At 42.6% G+C, this 8,567-nt stretch overlaps 1 pseudogene; it reads right to left on the bottom strand.

Moving 5' to 3' along the window:
• Positions 1-2,170: 2,170 nt before the first annotated feature.
• On the bottom strand, positions 2,171-4,084 carry LOC125387635 (SH2B adapter protein 1 pseudogene; annotated as a pseudogene).
• Positions 4,085-8,567: the final 4,483 nt, after the last annotated feature.

The raw sequence follows: 8,567 nt of genomic DNA on the forward strand, positions 1-8,567 counted from the left end.
AGCTATAAACTACACCTCAAGGAGAGTAGTTTGGCTAGTTTCAGCTAACATCTGCAAGTCTACAATGACACAGCAGTTTGGTACTATCTTAGCAACGCCTCCTTCTTTCCTTTTTTTTTTAACATAAGAAATTTTTCTTAATAACTTAGTTGCTAGGTGATAAGAAAAAATAACATGTAAACATAAAGAAGAATTCTCAAAACAATGTTTAATGTGTCAAGGAAACACTGTGGAAAAATTTTTTCCTTGAGGCTTAATCGTTCTGGGAAGCATTCTTGGACTGGATGAAAGATAAGACAAAGGTATACAGAAATGGAAAATGTTTACATTTTAAGCTTGCTGTTTAATATTTCAAGGTGTCCCAGATGTTTCCATTAGCTCTCTTTGGATGATCAAGATTTGGTAGCCTGATTCCATGGTTCCCTCAGCAAGTGTCATAAATGCTCATGAGATTTGGTGCCTCACTTACCCCTCCCCCCAAAATTAGCATACATTGGTATTAATACTTAGGGGAATCTATTTTTTACTGTTGATATTTTTTATTTTATAATGCACATCTTTTAAAATCATAATGATTTTTTACAAGCATGGAATATAATCCAACAAGAACTGAATCACTTACTCAAAATGTCTCTCTTGCCAGCTCATCTTTTTCTTCTGATGGGGCACTGTTTGTTTGTTTGTTTTTATCTTTGATGAATATGGATTGGCTGTGTTCAACTATTTCATTGTAATTCTTTACTTTCCCTTCCAAAAATCTTGAATTTTATTTTATTGCACTAATGATCATTGCTTTGTAATACAGTGTCATCACAAAAAGGAGCCTTGTAAAGATATAAATACAGCAGAAAAATGCAGGCATCTAGCAGATTTACAATTTTGTAGAATTGTTTTAATTACCAATGAATTACTAAATAAGTGACTCTAACATTAATCCATTAAATAACCATTGAAAACTAAATAAGAACTGGGAAGAAATAGACAGAGACTTTTGAATACATAATATTTTTACATTGTAAAAATTATTAAAAAAGTAAAGCAGATACAATTCCCCAGAAGTAGTAAAATTAGGCAATACATTCAAATGGGAAGGAAGCTAACATGGTGGCAAGAAATGACTTGACGGAAACTAGAAACAGCTTCCTCAATTTGGCAAGTGATTTAAGTGTGTGTGCGTGTGTGTGTGTGTGTGTGTGTGTGTGTGTGTGTGAATTCACATGTATTTGTCACTGAAATTGAAGTACTTTGATGGTGGCTATTAGTCACAAAGGCTGGGAAGAGATCCCAAATGACTCCTAATACTCTCTTAATATCTTTAACAAGTTCTTTATTGCTTTGCTTTTCCTAAAGTGAATTTTGTGAAAAGCATTGCCAGGATGTTAATACTTATCGTGTCTTTGAGTTGAGTGTTTGCACAGATGACTGTTGTGAGTTCTAAGCCTTCCCATAAAGAACAGGTGTGGGAAGGATCACACGACTGAAATTAAATAGCACAAACTGATACTCATAAGGTGATAAGGGATGCACATGTGTTCCACATTACCTGGTTGTCTCTGCTATGCAAAGAACTAGTTATTAAAATGTCGATATGACAATTTAATCTACAAATTTTATCAGACTAAAATGATTAACTGGATTCCATGCCCTTGACATTAAGGAGTAACTTATTTGAGGGTCATGAATCAGTGTTTGTAATGGAATTTCAGTTAAGAAGTGCTACATGATGTTCAACATGGGAAATCCACTTCCAGATTCATTCACATTGTAGTGACCGGCTTTTCTTTCCTAACTGTTATTGGCAAGAAGCCTTAGTTCATTATCTTTATCTCCTAAAAATGGCTTTCCTCTGTAGTCCGTGTATCTTCACAAGATGCTAAACGTCTTGGGTCTCAGCCGCACCATCATAGGCTGAGTGTCACTGGAGGAAAACTGAGGCGTCAAGAACTGCCTTCAGAGGGGCGGAAATGGAAACTTTTATAATTTAATAAAATTTACTTAAAAAAAATTGGCCTTTCTTTGTCAATTGGCAAAAAAAAAAAAAAAAAACAACTGCCTTCAGTATGGAGTACCAATCGTAATGGATTTGAAGCTGCATGACCCATTGAGTACTTGCTCAAAATGAGGAAAAACAGGGCAACATCAGTCACCCTTGAACACTCCTGCATGGCTTTCAGCCCTTCTGCCACCGGGAGAGCACATAGCTGTCCAGGACAACTTCGCTGGAGCTCCCACGGTGATGAGATGCACTCAGAAGTGCTCAATTACATCAAAAATGGACTGGGACCACAGAAGTTGAATCCGGCACTCACCTTCCTCATCCAGTGACAAACGCAGGTTGTTGGCCTTGCCCTGGAAGTTGAAAGTGAGGACATATTCACAGGTTGTCTCACTGTGACTGTGACATACCAGGAAGACACCACGGGAGCCAGTGTCTCCTTCTAGCGCTAACAGAGCAGCCTTGAGTAGAGAGAGCATGCCATGGAACCAAGAATATCCAGAGAAGGGTTGATCCCCCTCAGTGCCCGCTGACTCCTCCCTGGAATAGAAATGGCCCTATGGCTGCTTCTGGAGTATCCAGGGGAGGGGAGGGACTAGAAAGGGGATGAACTGTCCCTGCTGGGGCCCCTCCTCAATGGGCATACGAGGGAGCAATTCTGAAGGAAACAGTTCCATTGAGTCAAAGTGAAAGGGAGGCAGCAATGGAGCCAGAACTAGGAAAGAAGGACACTGACACCTCTTGGAAAGGCCTCCACAAGCCCCCTGTGACAGGTGGTCGTACTCGCACTGGCTTCCAGCAGCAGATCCTGGCTGGGCAGACTCTCTGAAAAAGTCAGGCAAGGCAATTCCAGGATGCCTGTGTTATCCTTTCTGAGGAAGGAGGTCCCAGAAGCCAGGGGCAGGGCCATGGGATGGGGGCTGATAGCGGGGCAGGTTTCTGGGCTTAAGTACTTCTAGATGTCAGACACCCAGGCCTTCACATGAAGTGCATCAGTTGTCTCCAGAATGTACTCTGAAGGGCCTTCTACCTTAATCACAAACGTGTTCTCTGTCAGGCGTCTCTAGGGCCGTGGCTGTATAGACATCAGTGATAGTAGAACAGGGAATGCTGAGTCAGGGTTGGAATGCCTTGGGTGGTACAAAGAACTCCATGTCACTTCCTTCTCCTCCTTTTTCACTTCAGAGCAGTAGGCGACATCTCTGCCACTGAGGCTGCCTTCCTCCCATTGAGATCAGCCCAGCCACCACTCCACCACTTCACGCTCTCCTACTGGGTCTGGGGCAGCTTCTTCAGTCCCCATAAAACTGAACAGCTCTTCTCCCTGTATCATTCCTGTTCCATCTTTCAAGAATGTCCCTCCATGCTTAGTGTTAGCCTCTCAAAACGGTGAGTCCATCTCTCCCCAGGAGCTCTGCCATCACTAGCCAATCCCCTACGAACTGTCCCAGCACCACCAGAGTTGGAGTTGCTGTTTCCACCTAGGACTGGAGGGCCTGATGTGCTCTCCAGAGGCCCAGCTGGAGAGAAATGGTCAATGGCCTCCCACCCCTGCAGGATGCCTCATACAAAATCTCTGACCGTGTGAACCACTGAACGGAGGGAAAGGGTTTATTGCACTTTGCCTTTGAGCACGTTGTAGAGGAGAAAGATACTGAAGAAGGAAGGCGGCCAGCTAGGTTCTCAGAAGATAGAGCTGGGCCCAACACATCCAGGGACCCACCCAGGCCCACCCACCTGCAGTTGTCAAGGGACAAGCCATTTGGTGATACAATTTCCACACCAGGGCTCAATGGGGCCAAGACAGGTGGGGAAAGTGAGCCCAAGGCTTGGGCCTCCTCAGGTTCGAAGAGGAATTCCTCGTGCTGCAGGAATAACTCAGCAAAATGGCCTGAAAACGCAGCTTCTGCTTCAGGCTCTGTATATTGTGGGTGGGAAGCCAGGTAGAAGCAAAAACGGCAGGGAAGATCCAGGACAGTAGCCCTCACATGGGACTCGCAGAACTCGTGCCAACTTCAAAAAAGGAGTGGTGGCAGTGCTGTCAGAGAAGGGAAGGCCCCCATCCTCCACAGAAGGGGTACCATTCATGAGGTACCCCAGGAATAGCCTGTGATGAGGGGCAGCAAAGAAGAAAACAGCCAGAAGACACCGGGTGAATGGCAACAACCGCATCTTAGTCCCTGCACTCAGCTCCAGGGTCAAGCTAGTGGAAGTAGCTTGATGTAGGTGTGTCTTTCTACGTGTTACTTTCATTGGTTAATAAAGAGACTGCTTGGCCTGATAGGTCAGAACATAGGTGGGTGGAGTAGACAGAACAGAATGCTGGGAAGAAGGTAATGATGCAGACGCCATGGCTCTCCTCTCCGAGATGGAGGTGGGTTAGAATCTTCCCGGTAAGACACGACCTCGTGGTGATACACAGACTATTAGAAATAGGTTAGTTAATGTGTGAGAGTTAGCTAATAAGGGGCTGAAGACAATGGGCCAGGCAGTGTCTTAATGAATACAGTTTCCGTGTAATTATTTCGGGTGTAAAGCTAGCTCCATGCGGGAGCAGGGCAGGACGAAAAAAGCAGGCCTACTTGCCACATTACTACAGTAGCTGTCATCTGAGGAGAATGGTCCAATCCTGGAAGGAAAAGGGGATTCAACCCCAGTACAATAGGCAAAGCCTTTTCGTGAATTAAGAGACCAGCTACCGTCCTAATGGCTCTTAACTAGTGGTCACATAACTGAATTAGTTGAGAAGAGAGGCTAGGAGAAGAAGTCCAACAGTCCACACTCCAGCATGCAGTCAGGACTCCCTGTAAAGCAAGAGAGCCTTAAGCCAATCCCGGAGAGGGGTCCTGCATAGAAGTCATCAGTTGCTCTCAGGCAGCGTGGGAGTCTGCACGAGGACAAAGACAGAAGGGAAAGAAAAAACAATGTTTGCAGACCACGTGTGCTGCTTATAGTGAGGGACGTCCACAGTTTGTTAGACCAAGGCTATATGCCCACACCGTGTCTCTGGGAGAAAAGGGCCTGTTGAAGAGTCTTTAATTTTAATTGGTTCGTCCTCCTGAGTGGTCAGTCCATGTGTGGAGGTACCGAGACTGAGTCACAATGGAGAGTTTCTAACCAAGAAGACAAATGGGGAAAAATAAAAAGAAAATTAGAGATAGGAAAGAAGTCCCCAACTCGCCAAGGCCTTAGAAAATTAAAATAGAGGTCAACTCAATGAAGACAACTGAAGGGGGTGACCCCAAGATAACAGCAGAGAGTTGGGACAGACACAGCAGCTCCGGCAGCAAACAGAAAGAAAAATGTCCCAAAGAGGGTAAGGAGGACCCGAAAAGTGAGCAAAAGGAAAAGGTCCATCCACATTGGCGCCAGTTGTTTTGGTCTTATTGCTGCTGTCTGTTGTGCAATCCCCATTTTCCAGATAGCATGGGGTGAGATGAGACAAAGGCAACAACACAGACTCCGAGAGAGAGATTCCAACACAGAAGTTCTTTTTTTGTAAAAAGGTCTGTGGTTTTGTGAGGTTAGGGAAATTAAGCTACCGCAGGAACATTTTTGTTGATTCTTTTGAAACTTGCAGTTGCTGCTGGCATGCTATGATTGAATAACAGTGAGCGTCATTAGTTACCTTGCTTTTGGTTGTTTTGGACAGTTTTGTTTATTTGTTGTTAGTTAGCATGCGCTTACTTGTGTTTGCACTATTGCCCTGCTGCACATATATACTATCTCTTGTAACCTAATCACAAAACTACCATATCATCGCCAATGTCAATGGTCATGAAGTTTAAACTTAGTCCAAAATCAGAAGTTACAGCGTAGTGAATACTTTAAGCTCTGTATACTAATAAATAATAAAACAAAAGGTAAGATAAAACAAAATGAATAGTGAATCTTGACCTCTCAAGTATAAGTGAAATTCATTACTCTCATTCTTAAAAGAGTGACTTGAATTTTCAAATATTATTTTGTAGGGTTAAAGGGTCAAATGGTGTTATCTTCATATCCTGTTAGTGAGATTTTGATACATAATAAAGTCAACATCATCCTTTGCAACACTAGAGGACAGAGGTTGACATCATGACAGCTGGGAAGGAAATGAAGAGAGTATGGGGAGAGTCTACTGGAATTGGAAGACATTTGTGGAATGATGTGGACACCCAGTGCAATGGAAACTTTCTGGAATCTACAAGAGTGACCCTAGAGAGGACTCCTAGTAATAGAAAATATGGAATCTGAAACAATCATCTTCCTTATCCAGTCAAGTCGTCCAGTGGTATGACTGGGACACCAGCCCAGCCCCAAAACCTTGACTTAAAAAATCTGTCCTGCCTATAAGATGTTCTGGGGCAATAGAGGCTATGAACTAGTGTGAATGGCCAACCAAGTCTGGTTTAATTTTTTTTTCATTTTACGTTCCAACTCTAGTTCCCTTCCCTCCCCTTTTCCTGCCTCCTACTGTGGGGGTCACCGTTCCATGCCACCCACCTCCCACGAGTTCCATATTGTCCTAGGGGTTAAAACACAAGACGCACACGACACAGATACAGAGTTCGAGTCATCCTCAAGAAAAAATGCCCAATTTATTCAACTTAATCCAGGGTTAAATACTTTTGGCCCCATTAAAGAAAAACTCCTCCCACCCAGAGGGGGCTGGGGAAACTGGCACCTGTGAGAGCTTCTCCTCAGAAAGGTGGTCGAGGGTACAAGGCAGTGTCAGACAGGGTAGATGGGCCTTGGCGCCTGAGCTTCTTTCAGGCAAGTTGAGAAATTACCATTTTAAAGTAAAATAGACCCCTCAGGCTATTGTACCAGGCTGTAGCAGAAGCAAGAAGGGAACTTAGCAGGAAGCTTAGCTGGTTAGCTTAAATATTACTTGCATCCTGTGTTTTGGCCTCAAGGAACAGGGAGGACAGGGCCTCACACCTACATCCCCCTGTCCTATTCCCCATCCACTCCTCAGAGGGGAAAAAACCTCCCTTGGGGAGTCACCAAAGTCAACCAAAGTTGAGGCAGGACCAAGTACTTCCTCACTGAATCGGGTTGGGCAAGGTATCTCAGCATATTTGAGCTCCTAAATGGGCTCCGTAAAGTCAGCTCAGGCACTGGGATAATTTCTGGCCCTACTGCGAGCTATCCTTCACCCCAAAACATATCAAGTCACATAACCATCACCCACAGAAGACCTAGTTAGGTACCATGAAGGTTCTCCACGTGTCAGACAAGATTACCTGAGCCACTATTAGCTGGGGTTGGCTGTCTCTGAGGTTATCCTTATCATGATCTTCACCCCCTCCCCTTGCTCATATGTTCTCTCCTCCCTCTCTTCAACTGAACTCTAGAAGTTCAGTCCAGTGCCTGGCTATAAATCACTGCATCTTCTTCCGTTAGTTACTGGATGGAGATCCTATGATGGAAGTTAAGGTGGTCACCAATCTGATTACATGGGAAGATCTGTTCAGGAATCCTCTTTACTAGTGCTAGGAGTCTTAGCTGGAGTCATCCTAGTGGAAAACTGGAAATTTCCCTAGCACCAGATTTCTCCCTAAACCCACAATGGTTCCCAGTCTCCTCTATCAGAATATCTCTTTCATTGTTTTCCTTCTCTGTCCTTCCTCCAATTTGCCTATCTCGATCCTTTATATTCCCCTTTTCCATCCCCTCCCTGCTATTTTTCTTAAAATTGCATATATATATGTATATATATACATTTATATATGTATATATATATGTGATTTGTGTTTATATATATAAAGTACACTTTGTGAAGTGCTTGTATTGCAAACAGTTGAAGATTTGCTGTGGTGGGCATATACAGATGAAAACAATGTCTTTGACATTACTCTATGATGACCTGTGATGTATCTTTTATGAGTTATTTTTTGGGTTTTCTGATACAAAATAGTCAAGATGCTCATGTCTTGGAGATTGAGTTGATATTCCATGTATAAGAATTTTCTATTTTGCTATGGTTAACTTAGAAAGTTTTCTCAATGGCCAGATAATCCAATGTCTGTGGCTCATAAGATATTCAAACAGGCAAACAGGAAAAAAAGCAAGCAAATAAAAATATTGTCAGAGGTAGTAAAATTATTGTACATAAATAAAAGATTTATTTTCATAATCACATAGGTTCTCTAAAGTACAATTCTAGGAACTCCCCATCAGTGAGATCAGTGAGGTTCTTTTTTCCCACATACTTTAATAAAATGGCAGGCAATGGTCATAATCATGCTTGTAATATTTTCTGTAAACATAAAAGTGCTCTTCGGGTTATCTACAGCAATAAAATTGTATACAATATAGTTTTAGCATCTGTTTTTATTTAATTGTGAATTTAGAAAACTACTCAGTAATATATCACATGTATAACTTCATTAAAAGTGATTTAATTATACAAATGTCATTTCTCAAGCACGAAATGAACCTTACTTCCAGTGCAACAGTTCTGTGTATGCTTTTTTTTCTGCAAATGAATAAAGGTGACAGTCAAATAAAGAAACTCACTGAATTTGACGGCTATCTCATAAAGAGTTTATATAACACCTATAAAGTCTATGGTGGGAAGTAAATT

The sequence above is a fragment of the Myodes glareolus genome, chromosome 8 (genome assembly GCF_982192425.1).
Source record: "Myodes glareolus chromosome 8, mMyoGla1.1, whole genome shotgun sequence".
NCBI lineage: Eukaryota > Metazoa > Chordata > Mammalia > Rodentia > Cricetidae > Myodes > Myodes glareolus.